We start from the raw sequence: 15,205 nt of genomic DNA on the forward strand, positions 1-15,205 counted from the left end.
TGTGAGAGGATTTGGTGGCTGGAAACTGAAAAAAGCCCATGTATTATGTGTATGTGTGTGTGTGTGTGTGTGTGCGTATATCTATCGTGTTTGTATTTGTGTTTGTCACCTATCAGCGCTTGACAACCGGTGCTGTTTTGTTTACGTCTCCGTAACTTAGCGGTTCAGCAAAAGAGTTAGATAAAAAAATAAGTCCCAAAACTTTAACAAATGAGCACTAGAGTCGATCCGTTTGACTAGAACCTTTCAGACGGTGCCCCAGCAAGGTCACTGTCCAATGACTGAAACAAGTAAAACATAAAAAATAACTAATAACCTACAACTATGTACTAAAAACAATATAAATCCATACCAAATCTAGCAAGATTCAAAGTCAAATCGACAAATTACCATGTTAAAATCACGGTTTAGTAACAAGTTTTTCATGTGATCGGCCAAATTATGGACCAAGCAACAGCCATACATCACGTGATGCATCTTTCTAGAAGCCTCTGAAGTATTCTCCTGATAAGGCCTATAAATTCTTTTATTCTTTTACTTGTTTCAGTCTCATTTGACTACGGCTATGCTGGGGCATCAAGAACGTTTTGATCACCAAACTTCAGTTTGTGGTCACCCGCAGCTAAGCTACCCACACATTCATTTTACTGCTTTTAACAGTCGCTATCATGACTCTCACTCATCCTAGACATGCAGTTACAGTTTACCGACATGAGCCCAATGTGTATATTTTCCCTGTTTCGACAGCTTAAATTACAGAGCCTTTTTAATCAACTATTTGCTAGAACTACATATTTGTCCTTCCAGCGTTAAATCATTGTTGTCGCAGTTTTTAATTTATGAAACCTGAAATTATTTGTGCGGTAAAATAACATTCTGTTAATTGTTCACGCGTGATGTGTATTCATTATACGCAGCCTGAACCAAACACGACTACCATCATCTCGTATCTTTCATCGTTTGTCTTACGTGGCAACCATCCACTACACTCCATGACACAAGAATACATTAAAAAAACTCATAATGCTTATAAAAATTCTATTCAGCTTAATTATAAAATCCTAATCTTAAAGGCTAACGTCCATGTTTTATGAACATTGACCTGAAGATAAAGATAATTTTTCATACAATGTCCCAAGCATAAATGAAAGTAATTTAAGTCCTTGTTAGACTGGTTTTGGAGTGTGAACATTTAAATATATTGTTGTAGATTGTAACGTATGTAACTTACGATATATTACGATGTTGGCTTTACTGCGTCTAGTTATCCACTGATTCTCGTTTAGCCATTACACATACATACGTACGTACGTACGTATGTACATACATACATACATACGTACGTACATACATACATACGATGTTGTCGCTAAAACACTTTACAATGCCATCCGCTAAAAAGAGTGTCCTGAAATAAACTTAGAAAATCCCTCTGTTATGGAATACATTCATAGACACCAACTCAAGGAATACTGGTGGAATATTCTCATCAAAACTTCTGTCAAATGTAAGCATAACAGGCAGGATATTGTTGTTTGGGACAGAGGAGTAATGGTATGTACCGTCATAGAGGCTAGCTGCCCTACAAACATAAATATCTCTTTAAAAATCAACGGAAAAGGGGATATCTGTGGACAACTGCTTCGAAACCTCCAGCTTCTATATCCAAACTATGAATTCATACTCATACCAATAATAATTGGAGCACTAGGTTTTGTTAGTAAACGCTTAAAGGAGAATCTGGATAAACTGGGAATTTCAGAAAGAGAAATCGACCGACTAATTCGTACATTACAAGTGCAATCTGTGAGTGGAACAGTAAAAATATGCAAGACTTTTCACAAGTTCCAAATGTGAATTTGCCTGTGATAGAGCGATGTATCTTTGTTAGAAGCTGGCTCCCTCCTCAGTGGAAGATAAATAATAATTAAAAAAATAGAAGAGATATACATATATGCATACACACACAGGCATACATTCATATGTATGTATGTATATATGTATGAATGTATGTATGTTCCCATGAGGATTCTTGACTTTCACCCAGGTGGCCCGTATTCGATTCCCGGCATGAGAACGCATGTTTTTACTGGTGGTGCTCCTGCATGGCCATAACGTTTGGGCTGAAACATAAAAAAAATACAAATATACAGGAATACATATATCCACGTATCTATCTATCTATCTATCTATCTATCTATATATATATATATATATATATATATATATATATATATATATATATATATATATATATATATATATATATATATATATATATATATATATAACAGTAGAAGTATTCCCAGAATTCCCCTCTCAGATTCACACACTTATTGTAGCGGTCCTTCAGTTTTTCTAAGCCCTGTAAAAGGACTCCAACCAGGTCTTTCGCGATATCCTTAAAGCCAGGAACGTTTCAGCACACCCTCGTACATACATATTTAGGCGCAGTTACCTCCACTGACGGCGGCTGCCTAATTAGTTGGACAATAGAAGGAATACGCAACGATACGTCTCAAACACACACCTCTTCCTCTTTTCTTGCCAAGACGTCGGACAGTAAAGACGTGATCTAGTCTCTCTCTCTCACCACACGCCAGTAGCAGATAGGAAGCAACGCACAAGAGAAGACCATAGCCTCCACGCATCAAACCATTTTCATTTATCATCCAGCTTGTATATATACGTGTGGCCACATTAAAGTCACAGCCTTGTTTTATTTATTCCTTATACCGGGCTTCCTGTCAAATGAGATTACAGCTTTCTGAGTAATGTCACATTAGATGGCTCCACAACCTATTTATCTAAAATGATGACCCCCGACGTTCCAGACCACTAGACTATCTAAAATGGTGACCCGATGTGGAATACATCAACTCGACTATCTAAAATAGTGACCCGACGCAGCGCACACTACAATTCCTTCTAAAATGATGAACTCCGGACGAATTCTGACAGTGAATACATATTCCTTTTTCTCCTTCGCGACGTCGTCTACGCAACCAGACCGCCACTCCTCGCATAGGAATATATCACTGATGTTTCTCTTCACCATATTGTCTTCTTCACCAGAAAATTTGGGGCCATTTTCAAGCGGGAAACTGCAAATCATTTTTCCTTGTGTTATAACTGAATTTACAGCTTGGTCCTTTGCAGATACAGCGTCCTCGGGGAATATTCTTCTTGCTTGTAAAAAAAGGAAAAAGAATTATCCGGAATTTTCTCCAGAATTCACATGGACAACAAACTTTTCCTATGTGCCAGGTACGAATTTCTTTCTTTCAACCACCCGGAACCACCCGGATTATCTACGTGTTGGCCATGATTTGATCTTTATTTGTTAGCAAGGACTTCTCTTATTTTCATTCTCTGCTACTGAATAAAATTCCTAGTTCGCTGCTCATCGTCTCTTCTGAGATTTGTCATTTCATCTGTCGAATCCAGCCCATTCCACGAGACATTTCATCACGACCAAGGGACCTCCAGTTTTTTTTCCCGATCGCATCGTTTGCCTCCAGAGAAACTTCGGATCACCCGGGCTGAATTCGAGCACATGATCTAGTTGGACCTCGTTCGTCCCTGCACGAGCCTGTGGGCAGTACCTTTACACATGGCCAGGAAGAATGACACTGATTTCCGACCGGTTGGAGATTTTAGACGTCTTAACACTGTCACTGTCACAGATTGCTATCCCCCTTCCAAATGTGCAGGATTTTTCGTCTGCCCTGCATGGCTGTAAGATTTTTTCTAAAACCGACTTGGTACGCGCGTACCACCAAATCCCTGTCAACCCCGATGACATTCCAAAGACAGATGTCACCACGCCTTTTAGAGCGTTTGAATTCTTGTCTATGCCGTTTGGACTTCGTAGTGCGGCCAGCACGTTCCAAAGGTTCATTGATGAGGTCGTTCGTGGGTTAGATTTTGTCTTCGCATACGTCGCTGACCTTCTAATCGCCAGTGGTACTCCAGACCAACACCTCCAACACTTAACCCAGCTATTCAAGCGCCTACGTTCCTATGATGTGAAGATCAACCCGGCTAATTGTGTATTCAGTTCTACCAGTTTGGAATTCTTGGGGCATTTCATTGACTCCGGTGGTATTCGTCCGCTTCCCTCTAAAGTGGAAACTATCCAACGCTTGTCTCCTCTTGTTTCCTTAAGACAGCTCAGAAATTTTATTGGCTTAATTAATTATTATCGTTGTTTCATTCCTAACTGTGCAGAGAAGTTGCTTCCCTTGACCCAGCTCTTGAAAGATCAACGGAAAAAAAAGACTCCCAGATAACGCAGTCTAATACAGCCATCCAAGCTTTTGAATCTGTCAAAGCTGACCTTGCTCAAACATCCTTCCTCGCTCATCCTGTTGCGGATGCAAAATTATCACTTACTGTTGATGCGTCATCATCAGCTATTGCCGCAGTTTTAGAGCAACCTGTCAACAGCCGAAGCCAGCCATTAACCTTCTTCTCTCGCCAGCTGAAAAATGCCGAATTGAGATACAGTGTGTTTGGTAAAGAACTCTTGGCAATTTACGTGGCGGTGAAGCATTTCTCTTATCTTCTCGAAAGTAGAGATTTCACGATTTTCACTGACCACAAACCGCTAACGTTCGCTCTCTGCCAAAACGGACCGGTACTCGCCCTGAGAAACAAGGCATTTGGACTACATATCCCAGTTCACTAGTGACACTCGCCACATCCTGGCACTGACAACATCCCCGCCGACGCCTTATCTCGCCTGCCTATCGGTGCATTGTCGTCCCCTGCTTCGATCGATTTGGTTGCTATGGCTACTGACCAACCCTCCTTGGACTCTCTGGACATCTCTTCACCACAGTTTTCCTGCTCCAAATTTGAACACTTGCCTCTGCCTTTTTCTGAAGGAACCATTCCCTGCGATGTTTCTAGCGGATCACCACGTCCCCTCGTTCCTGAAAAATCGTCCTCGTTTTTGAAGCACTGCATTCACTGTCACACCCCGGCATTGCGGTCACAGTAAAACTTATCTCTGCCCGCTTTTTCTGGCCGAATATGCGTCGGTCTTATTACTGCTTGGGGATCTTTGTGATTTGACGGGCAACACTTGTTTTCTTAACGAAACACTTTCAAACTTGGGACACTGGTAGAATGTGTCATATAAAACAACTTCTCTTAACCTTCTTAGCAAAAAAGTGTACATCGCAAGTTATTTCATGTTAAAGTTGTCGTATTTCTGTAATTTCAACCAATCACTGACGTCTATTCAGCTGAATATAGTTAGTGCAGTTCGGTGTCAAGTGTGTTATTCCCTGTTTAATTATATCATTATTCCCTAGTAAGGGTTTAGGGTTAGGGTTCAGGTTTTAGGGTTAAGGTTTTAGGGTTAGGGTTGGGGTTAGGGTTATGGTTATGAGTTATAGGGTTAGAGTTAAGGTTATGGCAAAAATAATCATAACCCTAACCGTAATCCTAAAACTAACTCTAACTCTAAAACCCGAACCCTAACCCTAAAACCCGAACCCTAACCCTAAAACCCTAAAGCTAAAACCAGTACAAACGCACGAACGATGTCATAAATAACAGTGACAAAGGAAAAATATACCGCTGATAGTTGTTGTTGACAACGGATAGTTTTTGTTGACAAACAACGACACTAATTTTATTCAAGGGAAAAAATCCCGTAACACCGTTGTTTAGATTCCACGGCGTAATTGTTTTCACCTCAATAGACGTCAGTGATTGGTTGAAATTACCGAAATACGACAATTTTTTACATGAAATAACTTCGAATACAAATTTTTTTATCTGTTCTATAACACAAAATATACAAGTATTCGAAGTTTGAAAGTGTTTCGGTACCAAAAACACTACATAAAAAAATGTTGCCCGTCAAATCACAAAGATCCTTTCCAGACCCCGGACAACAGGTTCCATTACATACACATCGACCTGGTTGGTCCTTGGCCGGTCAGTTGCGGATTTACTTATATATTGACCTGCATCGACCGTTTCTCCAGATAGCCTGAAGCCATCCCACTCGTGGACATTTCCGCGGAAACAGTCGCCAGTGCACTCAGCTGTGTATTCAGCTGCAGAAAATTACTGCTGCTGTTTGCGAACAACTTCCGGGTCCATTGAGAAAGCCCTAACAAAACCCTTCTTTAATAACCAGAGATGCTTTTATAGCAACATAGATTTGCTGTATCAGGGTTGATTTTAGGCTAAATAACAACAAAATTATTATTGAGACAGACCAACGACGGAGCCTGTATGTTTGTTGCATGACCTGCTAGAAAAAGTAGCCAAACTTTTTTATGTATAGAATAGAAAAACCTCTGACACATTTAACTCGTATCCGAAGTTTCAAACTGTTTAGTTAAAAAAGATTAATTAAATAATCTGTGACTTAGATTGAAAAGATCCGTGAAACTACTTTCGTACAACACTGGATATTAGCCATATGTACCGAGTTCCCATTACATTTTCTATTTATTTTATACGAAAATCTGAACAAATTACGCTAGTCAAGGGAATCCCAATATTTGGAATATGGATACTTGCTATCTTTAATTCTTTCAACTTTTCTTTAACATTCTCTCTCTCTCTCTCTCTCTCTCTATATATATATATATACATGCATTCTTGCTTACATACATACATACATGCGTACGGTGTATCTATATGCCTATGTGTATAATAGATTGTGCAATTGTTTGTGTAGTGTGAGGTAAGAATTCAATCATTCTTATTAACTCTTTGGCTGATCCGTGAAACTGATTCTCTAACATCAAATGTTTCCCAATGCGTTCCAATGCAGCAATCCACTTTTCTCGCTTCTCTGTCTCTATGTTTAATTAACATCTATGCTTTTGATACCCAATTTTCACTTTTCGCGTGATTCTAAGGAAATTTGCTCACAGGTGAATAACACAGCAGCAGGTATATAATACGGACCTTTTATAATACACATGCGTTTGAGATTTGAAATCTGTCTTTCATAAATAGATGTGTCAATATTGAAGAATAAGAATAATTTGGTTAGTTCAACAGTCTTAAACATTTCATGAGGATTTTGCGAACGAAATATTCTGCTTTTGTGTTTGAATTAATTTTTAAAACTAAGTATTTGGAAGGAATTAGTAAAATTACTAACTTTTGTTATTAGGAAGGTAAAGGCGGTGATCTGACGAAACTATTAGCACGGCGGATATAATTTTTAGCGGCTTATCTTCCGACTCTTCACGTTCCGTGTTCAAATTCCGCCGATGTCTGTTTTGCTTTTCATCATTTCAGGGTCGATGAAATAAACACCAATTGAGCACTGAGGCCGATGTAAGTGACTACCCGCTCCTCCAAAATTTCAGTTTTTATGCCCCGGGCGAGCTCATGGTACCGACAACTCGGGCAGTCGCCCGGGGCGCTATATGCCAGGCGACGCCAAGGAGGGCGTGACAAAGACAAGGAAATTTCCACGACTGTCAGCTTGTACAGGCCAAAGATCAGCTGGCCCAGGGCACCAACAACCCTAGGGCCGGCCCTGCTTATGCCTATAGAAGAAATAATTATTAAGATTTTAAGAGCATAACTTAAGAGGATCTTAAGAATCTAGCAAGAGGCTTTTTATGCAGCTGATCAAATGCATCGAAAGATCTAAGACATAGCGCCTTCGGCGTAGCACTTACTGTTTGAAATAAAGGAAAGACATGCTAGATAATGTACGCCAACATATCATTAAAACAGGATGGTCTTAGCTGGAATTTCTTTGATCATAGATCTGTTTCATTAGCGTTAACGTGAAGCAAAACAAGAGCAACAGCGGGAAAAGAAAATGTTTTTATGTTTTTTATATTTTACTTATTGCAGTCAGTAGACTACGGCTATGCTGGGGCATCGCCGCGAAATGTGTACATTTAAATTTGGAAGGAATCGCCATCAAAGCCTTTGATGCGAAATGTAAATGAATCCATTCACGATTTAATCTATCTATCTATCTATCTATCTATCTATCTATCTATCTACCTGTCTGTCTGTCTATCTGTCTGTTTATCTATCTATCTATCTATCTATCTATCTATCTATCTATCTATCGATCAATCGATCTGCCTGTCTGTCTATCTCCTCCCCCTTCTCTCTCTCCTCCTCCTTCTCTCTCCTCCTCCTTCTCTCTCTCCCCCTCTGTCTCTAGCTATTTATCTATCTATCTAGCCTGAAAAAAAAAAGAAGAATACATTATCTTTGTTTTTATAAGTAATGTCTCTAGCTGCCTTTCTAATTAAAAATAATAATAATAATAATAATAATAATAATAATAATAATAATAATAATAATAATAATAATAATAATAATAATATTATCATGATTCAAATAAGGGGATCTTTTCTGTTTGGCTTTACTTTTTGAAATTTTAAAATCAAGTGAAAATTTTTTTGATTAGGAATGTTGATGTAATTTTTCACGCTGAATCTGATGTTACAGAGGTTTAAAATTTTATAATTTTTATCCAATCAGAAAAATGGATTTGGAAGCTTGCATTTTGTGCGTGATGACAACATTACTATGACAAAACATTCAATGACGGAAATTTTAAGAAGTTTTAAGGATATGTTTTAATAAGTTTTAATGTGAAATATTCGAACAGGCATGTAATGCAAAAAATTACCAAAAAGAAAAAAAACAAACTGAAAAGTTAAATTACGAAAAAACGAAAGTTTGCGATGCAGTCTGGGAGTTAGCCAAATAAATTACAATCTTCTCTGGAATTCTGGTTTAAACACTCCATGTAACCCCTCATAACTTTATTATTTTTTGGAAATTTTAGAAAACTTTTGCGAATTTGTATTCTACACCCAGGTTATTCATATGATTATGCGAAAAAATTTTATTGTTTAACCCTCCCACCCCATAAATCTTAAAAGTTCCTCTCTTTTTCGAATATTTTTTGAAATCAGAGTTTAAGATACAGAATCTGAATTTTTTTCTTAAATTCCAGCAATGGACTACCCTCGGGCGAATCAGCATTCTACTTAATGTGTTTATGAGGAGATAAATATTGAAAAACATCAATACACGTCACAGTGACAAAGAAACGTGGAAGGTACCAGGTGGTCGTGAGGCGTGCTAAAAGTAACAACTACATCGCCCTTAAATCACACACAATTTTTTTTTTGCATTCATCATCATCATCATCATCGTTTAACATCCGCTTTCCATGCTAGCATGGGTTATCATATGAATTCTCGTGTGTCGAACACAAATGAGCAAACATTTTCTCAAAATTCCTAAAAATAAAAAAAAGTTACGAGTGATTATATGAGGTGCTTAAACCAGAATTCTGACTAATTTTCATATCTCCTGCACCACATGAACTCGCAGTCAACTAAAGAATAGTGGGTCCCACAGAGACAGCAAGAGACAAATAAAAGCAGGGAGAACACGAAACAGACGAGTAAGCAGGCTACACAATAGCTTAGCTTGTTACTATGAAAACAGGCACCACTATGTCTGTGGCTTTCAATTAGCTAAAATTTGCAAACTTTAAAGGCTATTAACTTTTTATTTATTAATTTATGGTGAAAATGAATTCCATTTCCATAATTAGCATACCAAATTTCATCAACACACCAAATTTGAAATCAATTGGAATAAAATTGGAGTTGAAAAGTGAAAGCCAAATAGAAAAGATCCAAATACAGTTCGGCTCTACTCAGAAGAAGTACAACTTTGGCCAAAATGCAAATTTGTAGTTAAAAATTTATGACTTAAAGAGAAATTCGTTCATTGTTAAGAAATAAACAGATTTTTCAATTGAAACTAATAATTGCTGATATAAATGTTACTTGGTGGTTGGTTGATGTTTCTAGTCACGCTTTACAACGTAAAGAGAGAGAGAGAGAGAGTTCACATAAAAGGTGCGGGATGAGACTTGGTGGTAAGCATTGAATAAAGAACACCATACACTCACAAAACACCATACACTCACAAAATAGAGAGAGAGAGAGAGAGGGTGAGTAAAAGCACAACTGCTCAGAACAGTTAAAGTATAGAAAATATAGTTGAAATAGACGTTATAAAACAAATCAGAGGGAGTAAAACGGAGAGCGAGAGGGAGAGAACGTAGGGGAAGAAATGATGGGTTGAAGAGAGAATGTAGGGGAGAAAGTGATAGGAGAGGAAAGAGACATTCAATTATTATAAACATATTGTGGAAGAAATTAAAGCATGTCATATTTAAAAGGTTATTTGAAAAGCAATGAAAATGGTGCAATAAAGACGAAAATTATAAATTATAAAGGTATTTAAAGAGTTGAAAATGCAAAGTTATGACAAGTTTTAAAGAGACGAGTAAAATATATGTTGTATCAATGAAAACAAAGGGATATGCTTGTATTAGGTAAAGTGGGAATAAATATAGACACAAAAGAAATGTATGTGTGACAGAGAGAGAGGGTGAGGGAGCTGTGTCTGGATGAACATAGACACACATAATATATAAACATATACATACATACATACACACAGATATACATACATAGTCGCACACACACACACATATATACATATGTATTCTTTTCTACTCTAGGCACAAGGCCAGGAATTTTTGGAGAGGGGGGCAGTTGATTATATAGGCCCCAGTATGCAATTGGTACTTAATTTATCGGCCCCAAACTCGGAATGTAAGGACAGATGAAATACCACTAAGCATTTAGCCCGGCATGCTAACGTTTCTGCCAGCTTGCCACCTTAATATACATATTAATTTAAGAGTAATAATTAATTTAAGAGTAATAAACATTTTCTTTTGAAAATTAGCATTCATTTCAACATTTTGTATAAGCATCAATAAATTTCATAGAAGTTAAATCATTATTATTGTGTGTATGCCCTATTTCTTAATATTAACCATGGTGACAAAAATAGACTTCAAACGTTACCCACTGTATGACAAGTAACAATCTAGTATCAATTATAACTGGAAGTAACCGTGGAAATACCATAGTTATTTTGAAAATTGTAAGGTGGAATTGTTTATCATTATGAAACATTTGACTCTTGAGATGGTGTCTATGAAAGCTATATTATTCTTACACTGTCTACTGTCTAAGTTGTGGAGGCGCAATGGCCCAGTGGTTAGGACAGTCATAGGATCGCGGTTTCGATTCCCAGACCGGGCGTTGTGAGTGTTTATTGAGCAAAAACACCTAAAGCTCCACGAGGTTCCGGCAGGGGATGGTGGAGAATTCTGCTGTACTCTTTCACCACAACTTTCTCTCACTCTTACTTCCTGTTTCTGTTGTGCCTGTAATTCAAAGGGTCAGCCTTGTCACACTGTGTCACGCTGAATATCCCCGAGAACTACGTTAAGGGTACACGTGTCTGTGGAGTGCTCAGTTACTTGAATGTTAATTTCACGAGCAGGCTGTTCCGTTGATCGCATCAACGGAACCCTCGACGTCGTGCCAACACTGTGTAAGTTATTATCTATTATTTTTCACTTTATGTCAAGAAGTAGTGTTGATTGTTATAGTGTTTTCTACTTCGCATTCCCTTTCTTGCACACACACACTCTCTCTCTCTCTCATTCTGTTTATCTTTCCTCTCAACTATCCTTCATTACTCTGTGCTAAACATGTTTTCTCTTTGGCTCTATCTCTCTAATTTTTCCTTCAACATAATAGCAATCCCTTTCCCTTAGCTCTCACCACTAACACACTTCTCTCTCTCTTTTCATCAGTTGAACTTACCACATGACAGCATTACACATTTGGTCTTAGCATATTGATATTTATTTAGATTACTATAAACTTACTATGTATGGAATAGATTCTCCCTTTTACACAAGTAAAGCGTTTGAATGACTAATTAAATCAGCAACAAACGCTTCTCATATCAAATTGATGTAAATAATTTTGAATAAAATACGAACTCTTTAAAATGATATGTTTTATATCATAGAAACAGAGACGGTCTTTGGTGGGTTGACAACAAAGATTAATTCTAATTCAATGGAGTACATTAGTATTAATATTCCACCATTATTTACAAGCTCACTTAAGTAGCCTATAAAACTTTAGATCTCATTGGCTTCTATAAATGTTATTGATAGCACAAAAGTCTGCTTTGACTGAGCAGACCTCTAATCAAAGGCATTCTATCCATGGCCATTCCATATTAATGTATATAGATGATTAAATTGTCTGTGTAATATTTAATTAGAATAACAGGGAATGGTTTGAAGGGAGATTTGAATTTTCAATAATTCTACAGCTATGTGGCTCAATCGTTGGTTTATTTTTACAGCTCTTTGGTGATGTTTAGAACTGAATAGTTGCTGCTTATCTTACTCCACTTTACACCAAAAAAGCTGCTTAGGATTCAATAAGATAAGCACCAAACTAAAATTAATGTCATGGGTGGATATGATTGGCTAAAACCCTCGAAAATGGTTCCCCAACATGGCTTCAGCTTAATGATTGAAACCAATAAAAGAATATATTCAATAGTGAAATATTACATCATTCTGTAAAGACAAAATTTTAAAGATCCAACTTTATACCTACAATGCAAATATCCAAGCTCCGCGTTTAAATAGTAGAATTAGAGCAATGGATAAAATGCCTTGTAGTATTTGTTCCAGCTTTACCTATACATTTTGATTTCTTGAAAGGAGAAACTTAATCTATTGCTCATTTGAAAAGTATTACAAGGTCCTTGGGTTGCCCTTAGCAGAGTCCTCTCTTTTGCAATTTTCGAGTTAGATCTCTTGTTTGAGAAAAAACCAGAACTATTCCCTTTCTCACACATCTCAGAGGCCATACAAAAGAAAAAAAGAAAAAAGAAAAAAAATGTAGTTGTTCTAACCTCCCCACCAAACAAATCACCAGTCCTCAGTCAAATCGTCCAACCCATGCTAGCATGGAAAGCGGACGTTAAACGATGATGATGATGATGATGATGTTGAATAAGAAATATACAGAATGGTCACCACTGGAATGCTTTTGATCTAAAGTTTACTTGACCAGGACTGACCTGGAGCTAAAACAGAACAAGAACCACATCTGAGGTGTCCACTTTTAGTAATTGTTTTATTAATTCATTACAAAAAAAAAAAAAAAAATTGCTAGGTAATCTTTTGTTTGAAGTATCCAGAAAGTGAATGACCAAACAAATTTAACACAAGTTGGTAGTCGGAAACTTGGTAATAAAGTGAAACTGAACTCTAAAATAGTTAACCTGTTAACTGTCACTTTTGTACTGACACTGGTCTGCTAGGTAACAAGTAGTTTTCTGTTCTCCGAGAGATAAACTTTTTAAGGTGAGGCAGTGGGGTACACGAGACTCAGAGAAAAATCATGTTTAATGCTTCCAGGTTTGGAGATGTTGGATATGCCAGCATATCCAACTCCTCCAAACCTCTTTTCCATTTGAACTTAACTAATGTAATTCACCAAAAGTTTTGATTTATTAAAGTGTACAGCTGAATTATTATTGTTATATTATAAGAGAAAAGTTGATCTCTGCCTGTCCATCACAGCATCTATATAAAGGAAGGGAAGGTGAGGAAAAAGGGAGATAACGTCTGTCACAATGTATATACAAGGAGGGAAGAAGGAGGAGAGAAAAGAGAGTGAGAGAAGAGAGAAAGTGTGTGTGGAAAATAGATACGTAAGTAGTATTGTCACCATAGTAACTAACAAGTTTTGATTAAAAACATGGCAATTTTAAGTGCAAGTCTGTAAACACAACTCAACACAGACTACAAAAAAATAACTACATGCATACATGTAATACTCATAGTTATTTTTTGGTTGTTTGTGTATGTATTTCTGTGTGTGTGTTTCTGCATGTCTTTCAACAAATAGACAATGCAGCACAGTCTTTAAAAAAGACTTACCCTATAATGACAAGTTGTTGTTGTTGAGAGAGACATACAGTCACAGAGAGAGAGAGAGAGAGAGAGACAGCGAGAAGGAGAGAGAGAGGGAAAGAGTGATTGAGTGAGAGAGAGTGACTGAGTGATAGAGAAAGAGAGAGAGAGAGAGAGAGTGTGTGTGTGTGTGAAAGAGAATTAGAGTTTATTTCAAGACCAAAAAAGCAGGTTGTTGTTGGAACATATCAATGTGATAATTGCAGTAGGTTTATGCTGACAGATCTATTTCATCTTGACTAGGTCGTTACCCGGCAGCATAACGACGAATAACGAATAGTTAATTATAACAATACAAGAAATTTCATGGCACTTTCTGTATCAGTTGCAGAAAATAATTCCTTTTAATCAAACCAACAGCATTATGTCTATGATTTTTGCAGGTGCTTCTACCATGAAAACCTCAATATATTCTTCTATACATAGCAATTTTGAAATAATCTTTCAAAGAAAAGATTTAATTATATAAGCGCAGGTGTGGCTATGTGGTGGTAAGTTTGCTTTCCAACCACATAGTTTCTGGTCCAATCTCACTGTGTGGCACTTTGGGTAAGTATCGCCTACTAAAGTCGCAGGCCGATCAAAGCCTTGTGAGTTAATCTGGTAGATAGAAACTGAAAGAAGCTCATTGAATATATATGTGTGTGTGCGTGTGTATGCACGCGCTTATTCTCCACCATCACTTGACAACCGGTGTTGGTTTGTTTATATTCCCGAAACATAGCAGTTTGGCAAAAGAAACAGAATAACTACTAGGTTTAAAAGAAAGTACAGGGGTCATTTGGAAAGACTTCCTTTTGTACCAACCCACAAAATTTTTAAAACAAATATTAGACATGGTGGTAAAATGATTTCCTACCATGTCTTAAAATAATAATGAGGAAGTCATAAAGATTGAGAATTTCTATTAAAAAGATTTGATTTCTATATCATGTTTATTCATGTCCCAATTTGCCTGCTACAGCCAAAATTTCCTAACTCTATGAAATTTGTCTAACCTTGGGACATGAATATACATTATACAGAAATAAGTCAAAACTATTGAAAAGGTTGCAAGATGCAACGAAAATTTATGAAAAATAAAAAAGAAATGTGGAAATGTTACCAGTGACTGTGTTAAATTATAAGTCACTAAAAGAGAATGACTCCCCCCAGACACAACAGAAATGAAGTTGTTTTGATAGAAATTCTTAATTTTTATGACTTTCTCATTATTATTATTATTATTATTATTATTATTATTATAAGACATGGTAGGAAATCAGTTTTCCACCATGTCTCATATTAAAAAAAAAA

The sequence above is a fragment of the Octopus bimaculoides genome, chromosome 1 (genome assembly GCF_046866305.1).
Source record: "Octopus bimaculoides isolate indiv1 chromosome 1, ASM4686630v1, whole genome shotgun sequence".
Taxonomy (NCBI): domain Eukaryota; kingdom Metazoa; phylum Mollusca; class Cephalopoda; order Octopoda; family Octopodidae; genus Octopus; species Octopus bimaculoides.